Raw genomic sequence first — 10,915 nt, forward strand, 5'->3', positions numbered from 1 at the left:
AATATCATTACCATGATGGTTCTTCATCAAAGACTCCATTTTTCTCTTGTCTCCAGTCATATGATGAGCACATCCACTATCATCTTTTCCTTCACATGAGTAGAGAGAAAGATCACACCTTATCTGATCTTCCTTTTCTTGATTCTTGATGGATTCATCTTTTTTTTCAAATTTTCTGATATAAATCTTCTTATTTGATTGGTTACCATATTGTCTACGACGATTCATAGGCTTGTGCTTGCATTCTTTTTCTATATGACCAACCTTTCTACAAGCATAACATCTCATATGTTTCATATTCCTTCTAAAGAAATCAATGGATTTGTGACCAAACATATTTCAAGAAAAACAATGTCCCTTAAAGTACCCAGAAGTTGATGATCTTTCTGTGTGACGATTATTAGCTTGAACCACTCTACTTCTACATCTGGCTACAACATGTCCAATATTATGACATGTAAAACATTCAACATTATTCATCAGAGGAAATAATCAATTAACACTTCCATAGTTAGGAGTAAAATATTTCCTTTGAATACTTTCTTTCCTTGGTTGTTGATGAGGTTGACCTCTTATCTCCTTGTTGAGAATTTCAGTTTTGTATTAGAATTCCTTTCTTCAGTTTGTGAGCTAGATTCACCTTTAACAGTTTCATGAAAGCCAAGACTAGATTTGATGGTAGGAGACCTTTGACTACTACGAATATTATCCAAACTCTTAGTACTATCTTGGAAGCGTAAAAGTTTATCCTTTTCTTCTAATTTACCTTTTAGGATATTTACCTCAATATGATATTTCTCTTCCTTTTCAAGATACTGCTTCTTCTTGATTTATTCAACTTTTCTTCATTCTTTCACTTGTTGCCTTAATTTGAGAACCTCATTTTCTTTTTCTTCAAATTCTTGAATTAGTTCTTCATTCTTCTTATTTGAATTTTTAAGATATTCTTTTAGAGAGATGACCACAGCTTCAAGGCCTTCACAGTAACTGGTTCTTTCTATAAGTTCCTTGGTTGTTGTATCCTTTTCATTCACTTCATTTCTCAATGATGTCACTTCATCCTGCAACCTTTGACTTTGATCTTCCTTTTCTTTGTACTGCTTCTTTATTTTGTTTCCTTCCTCCAACTGAGTTTTTAACCTGGTAATCTCTTCTTTGTAGGTACACTCCCTTTTGTCAAATAGATATTGTTGATCTCTAATTTTGTCTCTAAACCTTTTAACTTCTACCTCTACATTTCTTTCACTTTTGACCATAAGAGAAAATTAAGTTGTTTCATTGTCACTTTAATTATCATCAATATTGCATGAACAGAGAAATGTATCACCAGGAGACCAAAAATTTGTACCTAATAATTCTTTTAGCTGTTCATCTTCAATCTGAAGTGATTCTGAATTCGAATAATTACTTCCACCTAATAGCCAATTGTCTCTCCTTCTGTCACTATTACTTTGAGATGTATTCTTCATCTGAGGTGATTTCTTCTTTTTCTTCTTTCCCATTGTTACAAAGAATCTCCTTCAAGTGATCAAGCTTCGACCAAATGACCAGCTTTGATACCAATTGTTGGGGAAAATATTGAGGGGGGGGGGGGGGGGGGGGGGGGTGGTGAATTAGTATTTACAAATCAATAACTTTTTACATTTTATATTCATATTTCTATACGTGACTTTACTGAATCAAACATGCGTGTGCACGTGACTGTTCTTAAGCCAATTAATGTATATCCAGTGAACTTATAATTCAATTAATCCATCATAAGTTTATCTTTAGCTAGTGCATTAGTAATTTATTAACCATTAGATAAACATTAACCATGTGTTGTAATAAATAAACCATCACACATAAGAAACACACATGAGCACCAAGATTTAAGGTGGAAATCTAATGCGGGAGAAAAACCACCTACTACTGTTGTCTCTATCTTCTTTTTAATATAAATAAAATATTGTTTACAAACTTCTGCTGGTGTAGGCTCATACCAGTATACAGGAACCCACCTGCAGAAGGCTACAACCTTCTCTCGTTCTCCATCTTTTACTGGAATGGAGCTACAACCCCCTAATCTAATCACCGGCCACTAGTGGTAGGAAGCTTCGACTTCCTCACTGAAGGCTCCAACCCTCAGTATCCTCCAGGGACCATGTTTCATAAATTTTTAGACTGGATACTCTTGGTACTCATCAACATAATATGAAGGCCACGTTTCATCAAATTTTCATACTAGACCCATCAGTAACAATGAAGCTCGAAATATATCACCACTACAATACAAACTACATTTGCATCAACCAATCACTGAAACTCAATCATCAATCTATGATATAACTAAAACCCAATCATCAATCTCTGAATCAACCACAATTGAATCAATCAATCACTAAAACCTCAAACACACTGAATCAAACAATCACTAAACCTATGACACAACTAAATCAACCACTCACCCAAAACCCAATCAAATGGAACAGTCAAATCAATGTAACCAGAACACAGATCTGAACCCAAAACACCGCATCAACAACTAGAACGAACTGCAACCTCAAAAATCATATGTCAGATTGTATACACTACTTCAATGAAGCCAACCTCCATGTATACACTAGTTCCTTTAACCCAACCTACGTATACCTCTAAACATACTGAATCATACAAATTCTAAACCACAAATTATACCAACCAGTAAGATTCTAAAGATCTATTGTCAAATTACAGAGTTCTAAATAGATAGCAACAAAGATCACCCTTCTCAATCAATCAATCAATCAATCAGACTCAATCTCTTTATACAGTCAGTTTTACTTTCAAATCTAGTGAAGACATAATTGAAGAACAGTAGTAAAATAGCAGCATTGATTAGATAGATCAGTCATGTCTGAACAACAATCTTTTCTTCTGCAAATGCTACTTGGAAATGTCAAACTAGCATGTATACATGCCTTCACCAAGGCGAACTAGCGTATAGATGTGCAAATAATTACTTATAACTTTGCAGCCATTCCAGACTTAAAACATGCCCATATCCTAACATTTAAAAGACAAAAAAATTGTTAGTACTCATATCTAGCTTATCTGTTATCAGATCACATAATGATGAGTCATTTCAGGTCTTATGATCCTGATCCATCATTAGATCTCATCCATCATCAAACACTTAGGTGCATACTTCATCTAGATCAAGCAAAGCATCAGAAACCCATAACATGCATATTTTCTTTTGATCTAACTATTCATAAGATATTCATGTAGAATTTTGTAGAATTTTTCCTACAAATCAGCTAGCTTTGATACCATGTACAACTTTTTCTACAAATCAGTTAGCTCTGATACCATGTAGAAATTTCCCACCTATAGATCAACCTGGTAATGCAATGTACTAAAGCAAAACACTTGATCTACTTCTACATACAATTTAGCGGAAGCTTAATCAACCATGAGCAACATCAATAAGAATGCATATAACTGATATGGAGAAATCAAACACACAACACAAAAGATATAACCAGGGGAAAGCACCAGCCTAAAACCCCATCTCTGTATTATCATACAAGTGGAAATATGTTTGGATTACACAAAACCTTAGCTCGGAACCTATCCAACTCTCAGTACAATCCTCTACTACTCATAGACAGTCAAAGGCTTCTCACAAACCTTCTCCTCTACCCTCCAAGCCTCCTATTTATATGCACAATCTTTCCTAGGTCCTTTAGCTATGACCTCTGTGATTCTCACCTCACACACAACACTGACCTCTGAAATAACTGCACAAACCTAAAGGAGATAAATCCTCATCATGGATGAGCTTCCTTTATAGGAAAAATATTCATCCAACTGATATTACACTGTACCTTCTCTGTCTCAACTGGGTCTTTGTCTGAACTGACATGCATGAGTTATTTAAGCTATAATATTCAATTATCTGAAAATATCAGTTGTTACATGCATGCAAGCATTAAAAAACTGAATCTCATTAATTTAACAACTTGTTAAATTAATCTAACTGGACTTGACTCAGTTAACTGAGCCAACTAATTACAACTCATCCTTATCTCTTTAACTGATGGATAAATTCACCAATTAATAGATAAACTGTTGCATGTCCTCACATAGACTTCAAGTTTGTTTTTCCTTAACTAATTAACTCATGGAGATTAATTAATTAATATTTTAAACTGCTGTTAAGACCAAATTCGTTTTTACTTCCTATAGTTAGACCAAGGACTGCTCTAAATAGGAAGGGACCTAGAAATACTATTTTTAGAACTTTCTATTTTTAGTAGTTTCACCTCTCACCCAAGGTGGCCAATGACCTCACTGGCGAAACTGCTATTTTTAGACATGCTATTTTTAGGAGTCCTATTTTTAGCACATTCTAAATTTAACATTTCTTGTTGCACATTTTTCAACACTCCCTCTCAAAAAGAAAGGCTTCCTCTCAAACCCGATCTTATAACTCTGGAATGTTCCACATGCAACACATCTACCCGGTCCACTTGCTCCAACAACACTTGGAACAAAAACACTCCCAACTGACCACTCTGTTGGGCTAGGAACATAATCTGATGTTGAAGCTCTACCTGCAGCTAATAAGTGCTCCATATCTAACATCTGCGTTACTGCAACATCTCCATGCATCTCGCACCATTGCACACCTCTCTGTGCCACATAGCACTATGCAAAACACTTGTGCCTCTCGCATTGTTGCAGCCTGCTAGCTATACGTTGTCCTAGGATTCCTTGCACTGTTGCTCTCTCTGCCACTCCATCCGCATCTATCTCTACCCAATCAATCAGTTCCTGCTACTCCACATCGGGGCTCCCGTAGCAAGGTCTCATCCAAGAGGTTGGGTACCTCAAGGATCCTGCCCCTCCTCCTTGGGACAATCACTCTACATCACCCCACCTCCTACCTAGAGATATCGCTGCATGTGATCCCTCATCCCACCTGGCTCGAAGTTTCCCCCTACTGGAGGTCTCTGCATGAGTGGATGCCTACACTCTGTCTCCTCTCGGCTTCTCCTGTTGTGGCTGCTCCACAACCACCTGAAGCTGCTTCACCAATCGTGGCTCCTCCACAATTGTCTAGGACTTCTTCTGGCACTGCTTGTTGAGAGGTAATTTACTCTCCTTCTCAACCACCAAGTATCTAACCTTTGCTTTGCTCCTTAAGGCTTTGCATGCATCTTGTACCTCAAGTGCATACAGGTTCTTGGCTAGCACACCAATCTATTTCCACTTATATTTCCTGTCGTCACAAAATTTTATGGAAAAAGAGCTGATTTTAAATCAGTGTAATCTCCCTCATCTGAAATCCAATTCAGCCGATTTTTTTTATTTTTTATTTTTGGGTATTTTTCCACAAGGAATCCAAATCTGCTATTTATTTATGAAAATTTTGTACTTAAATTTTCAAATCTTCTCTGCAAATGCTCAGCCCAAAACTCAAAACTTTGAAATCTCCTCTTCTTGTATGTTGTTCTTCCTTGATCACCTATGCTCCCATACCATTTGGAATTTTGTAGAATTTTTCATACAAATTAGCTAGCTTTGATACTATGTAGAACTTTTTCTACAAATCAACTAGCTCTGATACCATGTAGAAATTTTCCACCTATAGATCAACTTGGTAATGCAATGTACTAAAGCAAAACACTTGATCTACTTCTACAAACAATTTAGCGGAAGCTTAATCAACCATGAGCAACATCAATAAGAACACATATAACTAATATGGAGAAATCAAACACACATAACATAGAAGATATAACCAAGGGAAAGCACCAGCCTAAAACCCCATCTCCATATTATCATACAAGTGGAAATATGTCAGGATTACACAAAGCCTTAGCTCGGAAGCTCTCTAGCTCTCAGTACAATCCCTCTGCTACTCATAGACATTCAAAGGCTTCTCACAAACCTTCTCCTCTACCCTCCAAGCCTCCTATTTCTATGCACAATATTTCCTAGGTCCTCTAGCTACAACCTCTGTGATTCACACCTCACACACAACACTGACCTCTGAAATAACTGCACAAACCTGAAGGAGATAAATCCTCATCATGGATGAACTTCCTTTATAGGAAAAATATTCATTTGACTGATAGTACATTGTACCTTCTCTGATCTCAACTGGGTCTTTGTCTGAACTGACATGCATGAGTTATTTAAGCTATAATATTCAGTTATCTGAAAATACTAGTTGTTACATGCATGCAAGCATTAACAAACTAAATCTCATTAATTTAACAACTTGTTAAATTAATCTAACTGGACTTGAATTAGTTGACTGAGCCAACTAATTACAACTCATGCTTATTTCTTTAACTGATGGATAAATTCACCAATTAATAGATAAACTGTTGCATGTCCTCACGTAGACTTCAAGTTTTTTTTTCCTTAACTAATTAACTCATGGAGATTAATTAATTAATATTTTAAACTACTGTTAAGACCAAATTCGTTTTTACTTCCTATAGTTAGACCAGGGACTGCTATAAATAGGAAGGGACCTAGAAATACTATTTTTAGAACTTTCTATTTTTAGTAGTTTCACCTCTCACCCAAGGTGGCCAATGACCTCATTAGCCAAATTGCTATTTTTAGACATGCTATTTTTAGGAGTCCTATTTTTAGCACATTCTAAATTTAACATTTCTTGTTGCACATTTTTCAACACTCCCTCTCAACAAGAAAGGCTTCCTCTCGAACCCAATCCTGTAACTCTGGAATGTTCTGCATGCAACAGATCTACCTGGTCCACTTGTTCCAGCAACACTTGGAACAAAAACACTCCCAACTGAACGCTCTGTTGGGCTAGAAACATACTCTGATGCTCAAGCTCTACCTGTAGCTAATAAGTGATCCCTCTCTGACATCTACGTTATTGCAACATCTCCATGCATGTCGCACCATTGTACACCTCTCTGTGCCACATAGCACTATGCAAAACACTTGCGCCTCTTGCATTGCTGCAGCCTGCTAGCTATGCACTATCCTAGGATTCCTTGCACTGTTGCTCTCTCTGTTGCTCCATCCACATCTATCTCTACCCAATCAGTCAGTTCCTGCTACTCCACATCAGGGCTCCTGTAGCAAAGTCTCATCCAAGAGGTTGGGTACCTCAAGGATCCTGCCCCTCTTCCTTGGGACAATCACTCTACATCACCCCATCTCCTACCTGGAGGTATCGCTGCATGTGATCCCTCAGCCCACCTGGCTCGAAGTTCCCCCTACTGGAGGTCTCTGCATGAGAGGATGCCTCCACTTTGTCTCCTCTCAACTTCCCCAGTTGTGGCTGCTCCACAACCACCTGAAGCTGCTTCACCAATCGTGGCTCCTCCACAATTGTCTAAGACTTCTTCTGGCGCTGCATGTGTTATCGGGAAAACTAGTGTCCATTCAGAGCTACTAGTCCCACTAAGATGAGTAGTTATCTTAGAAACAAACAAACTAAAGTCACTCCTGTTTTCCTTTATGAGAGATAGATGACAAAGAAGTAGATAGTACCAACCTCAGTCTTTCGCTTGGTTCCTTGCTTATTTCCTTTCCCCTTTGATAGAACTTCACCACTCTTTCCTTACTTGTCCCGCTTCAAAGAGCACCTGTAGCATCAAAGCAGAATAATACCATTAAAGCATAGAGATCTATAACCATAAACAATATAGGATAAGATGTATATTAACCATACAAATGCATATATCAATACAAGATTCAGAGATACACAAGAATATGGAGGAAAAATCAAATAGCTTTATTGATAGAAGTAGTAGAAGAGAGGATTACAACCCATTGGTTTGGCCCAATGCCATCCTCCTAGCATGAAATCCCTATTCACCTCATGAAAAGCTTAGACCACCCAACAATACAATGTCGCATAGAGAAACCAACATCACTTCCTTACAAAATACAAAATTCCAGCCTCTGGATCTCTAGGATGAGGGATCCATATATAGATGTTTGCAGGTGGGTGAGTCAGCTTTTGGGATTTTGATTAGTGTCATCTCTCTGATAGTTCTTGGTTCCACTTGGATATTTCATGATCTCTTACTCATCCCTGGGCGACTTCAGAGAGGCAAGTGTCGAATGAGCAACTTCTAGAAGATTCTCTGGGTTTCCACCTAGCAAACTGCTTCTACCATTTGTCTGCTCTTGCTCATCGTACCCTACAAAAGGGCTTTCCAGTATGCATCACACTTTTTGCATGTGGCAGGTGAGACGCATCACACCCTTAGCACTGAGCAGTCTGTATGGTCCAATTTTGACCAGTTCTGAGTAGTTTTCAGGGAGAACTTCTGGGAGATGATGTAATCAGCTAACCTTGCTCCTTTAGGGTATGAAACAACACTTTTAGGGACCTAGAAGCCCTTTGTTTATGGACATATGTGATTGGGGTTGCAGTGCCCAAATATGTCTATAACAGTGCCCCCTAAAGCATGAGGTCGTAAATCTTTTTGATGTCAGGTGAAATGCTTTATCATGAGGATCCGAGGTTTTTCGAATCGGAAGGTGACCTGTAATAAGATACAATACAATACATTATCTTCATAATATTTTCATGATCTAGCTGAGGCGGGTATTCCCATGCTCAGCTTTATAAATTCATTTTCATGTTCATAGGACAGACAACGGTCTGTGTGGTAGACTGATGATTCTAGTAGAGCCATCATCCTTTGGCTCGGATGATTATCTATGCAACAATGATGTACATTTGATGTTTTTATTTTCCTGATTTTTTCGCAGCCCGGATGGATGAAACTAGATTCAGGGTCTTCAAAACTCGTTCAATCTTTACCCGAATTACAAGCCGATCCATGTGAGAAGATGTTCTGGCATCGAACATGGGAAGACATCACCTGATTACCAGCCAATGGTGTAAGCTGTTAACAGGCGTGAGAGGAATCACCGATAATGATAATGACCCTCAAGGTACTGCAGTACAATTCACGTGGTGTGAATACATGAGTCGATGTCGAACACCACGCAAAATCTTTTCGTCGAAGGCCAATAATGTAAACCTGTCGCCGGAAGTGAGAAACTTGCCATTGAGGCATGTAAGCTTCAAAGTACTGAAAGGGTTGTTCCTAGGTTGACTTCTTGGGCAATGAATTGATGTCAACAAGAAGTGACCTGTCGTAGGAGGGCATTAATGAATACCACATCTACGACACGGAATGGAGCAAATGATTTTGTGGAGGTGAAAATGATCTGATGATACAAGGTTCAGGGTGGCAGTCATGAAAGAATGAAGCGTGAAGGTATTGCAATGGATGAGACACAAGCTGGGTTGGTGAATTCTCTGAGCAACCTCTCTTGAACATATCGGTGACACTGAAATGGATTGGTAGCGTTAACCCCAAAAAATGGATGGTACGGTGGACCAATGGTAATATGACTGGTGAACGGAATAACCCAACCCAACTCAATCATGGTGATGGAGTGAAAGTTTCATGTTCAAGAGCGACCTACTACCAATAAAGTTTCTTCAAGTTTTCTTCCCAATTTTTCCCCAGTCATTTCTGACCCGTACCTCTTTATTTTTGTCAAGCTTGAGGAGGATAACATATGCTTGTTCTATCATTTTCCCTTCAGGAAAACCCATCGCTATGTTTTAATGAGTCTAGCGACAGTGAAACTTGCCCTTGCCTGCATGGACAAGTTTGTCACTATTGTTTTAATGAGTTTAACGACAAAGATAACTCAGTCATTTTCATTTGTAGAGAGTCTGAAAAAGGACAGAAAGGAAACTCCAGTATTCATTTTTCGTAATATAATCCCTTAAGTCTGAAAAAGTGTAAAATATTACGAAATGGATGAATTTTCGATAGTTTTAACGAGCTGAACAAGACAAGTGCTCAATATTTTTTTGTAATGATCCCTCAGGTCCAAAAAGATTAAAATCTAGAGGAGGGATAGCACTTCTGATCGCTTTAACGAGATGTAGAGGCTAATTTCTAGGCAATCTTTTCATATTTTATGAGTTAGATGAAAAGAGCTTAAAGGAGACTCGTTTTTTGAGGAACGAGTGATGTTTTTAGACAGAAGCTAGTTCCAGGTAAGGTTTGGAACTTTTTCAATCATGGTAGTGTAAGGAAGGTGGCTAATAGTATCACTCGTCGCAACTGTTCCTCAAAAGGGGTAAACAATCAAATGGAGGCGTATGATCGGCTAAAAAAGAGTGGAGGTGATGGTAAGAACATTACCAAGGCTCAAAAGTTGATAATAATGTGATCGCAATGGTTATTTACCGGAGGTGGGTTCATTTTTTAATGAGCTTAAACTCTGGTGGAACATATGCTCATTGCTAGGTTTATTTTTTAACGTGCTTGAACTTCATGTAAAACTGCTCGTGCCAGTCATATAATAAGGATGTCTCATCGATAGGTTCATTTTTTAGGGAGCTTGCCCCATTCGAAACTTTGCTCCAGAGCCTTTTGTTATGCAAGCTAGGAATGACCAATCCTACGAGTTTAATGGGTTAAGAACCTACAAACTAAGAAAATAAATGGTCGCTTTTCACTTGCATGCAAAAAGGTTTGCATGCCCCCAGGTATAACGAAGTAGAGTTTCCAGGTTACCATTCAATTTGCAGACAAAACACTTCCATGGCTCTGTCAGGAAAGGAATATCTTCTCAAGGAGGAACCTTATTCCAGTCTAATCCCATTTTCCTAAACAGACGGGTGTGTCAGACTAGTCATATTCTTACGTGGAAACCTACCTTATAACTAGGGTTTTCCTATCGAAGTAGACCAGGGCGCATGCCTCTTAGGTTTCAATCACAATCACCGAATCACTTGTGCTCATCAAGTGGAAGGACTGGAGATTGATGAGACATTCCTTACATAAAAATACTAGTTAGGGATGGCATTTGACTATTAGCTATGTGTGAGAAGGGGAATGAAAGCTGATCTACGAGC

This window comes from Pinus tabuliformis, chromosome 7 (genome assembly GCF_031772625.1).
Source record: "Pinus tabuliformis cultivar Carrire ecotype Pingquan chromosome 7, CPIR1, whole genome shotgun sequence".
NCBI classification, from domain to species: Eukaryota; Viridiplantae; Streptophyta; class Pinopsida; order Pinales; family Pinaceae; genus Pinus; species Pinus tabuliformis.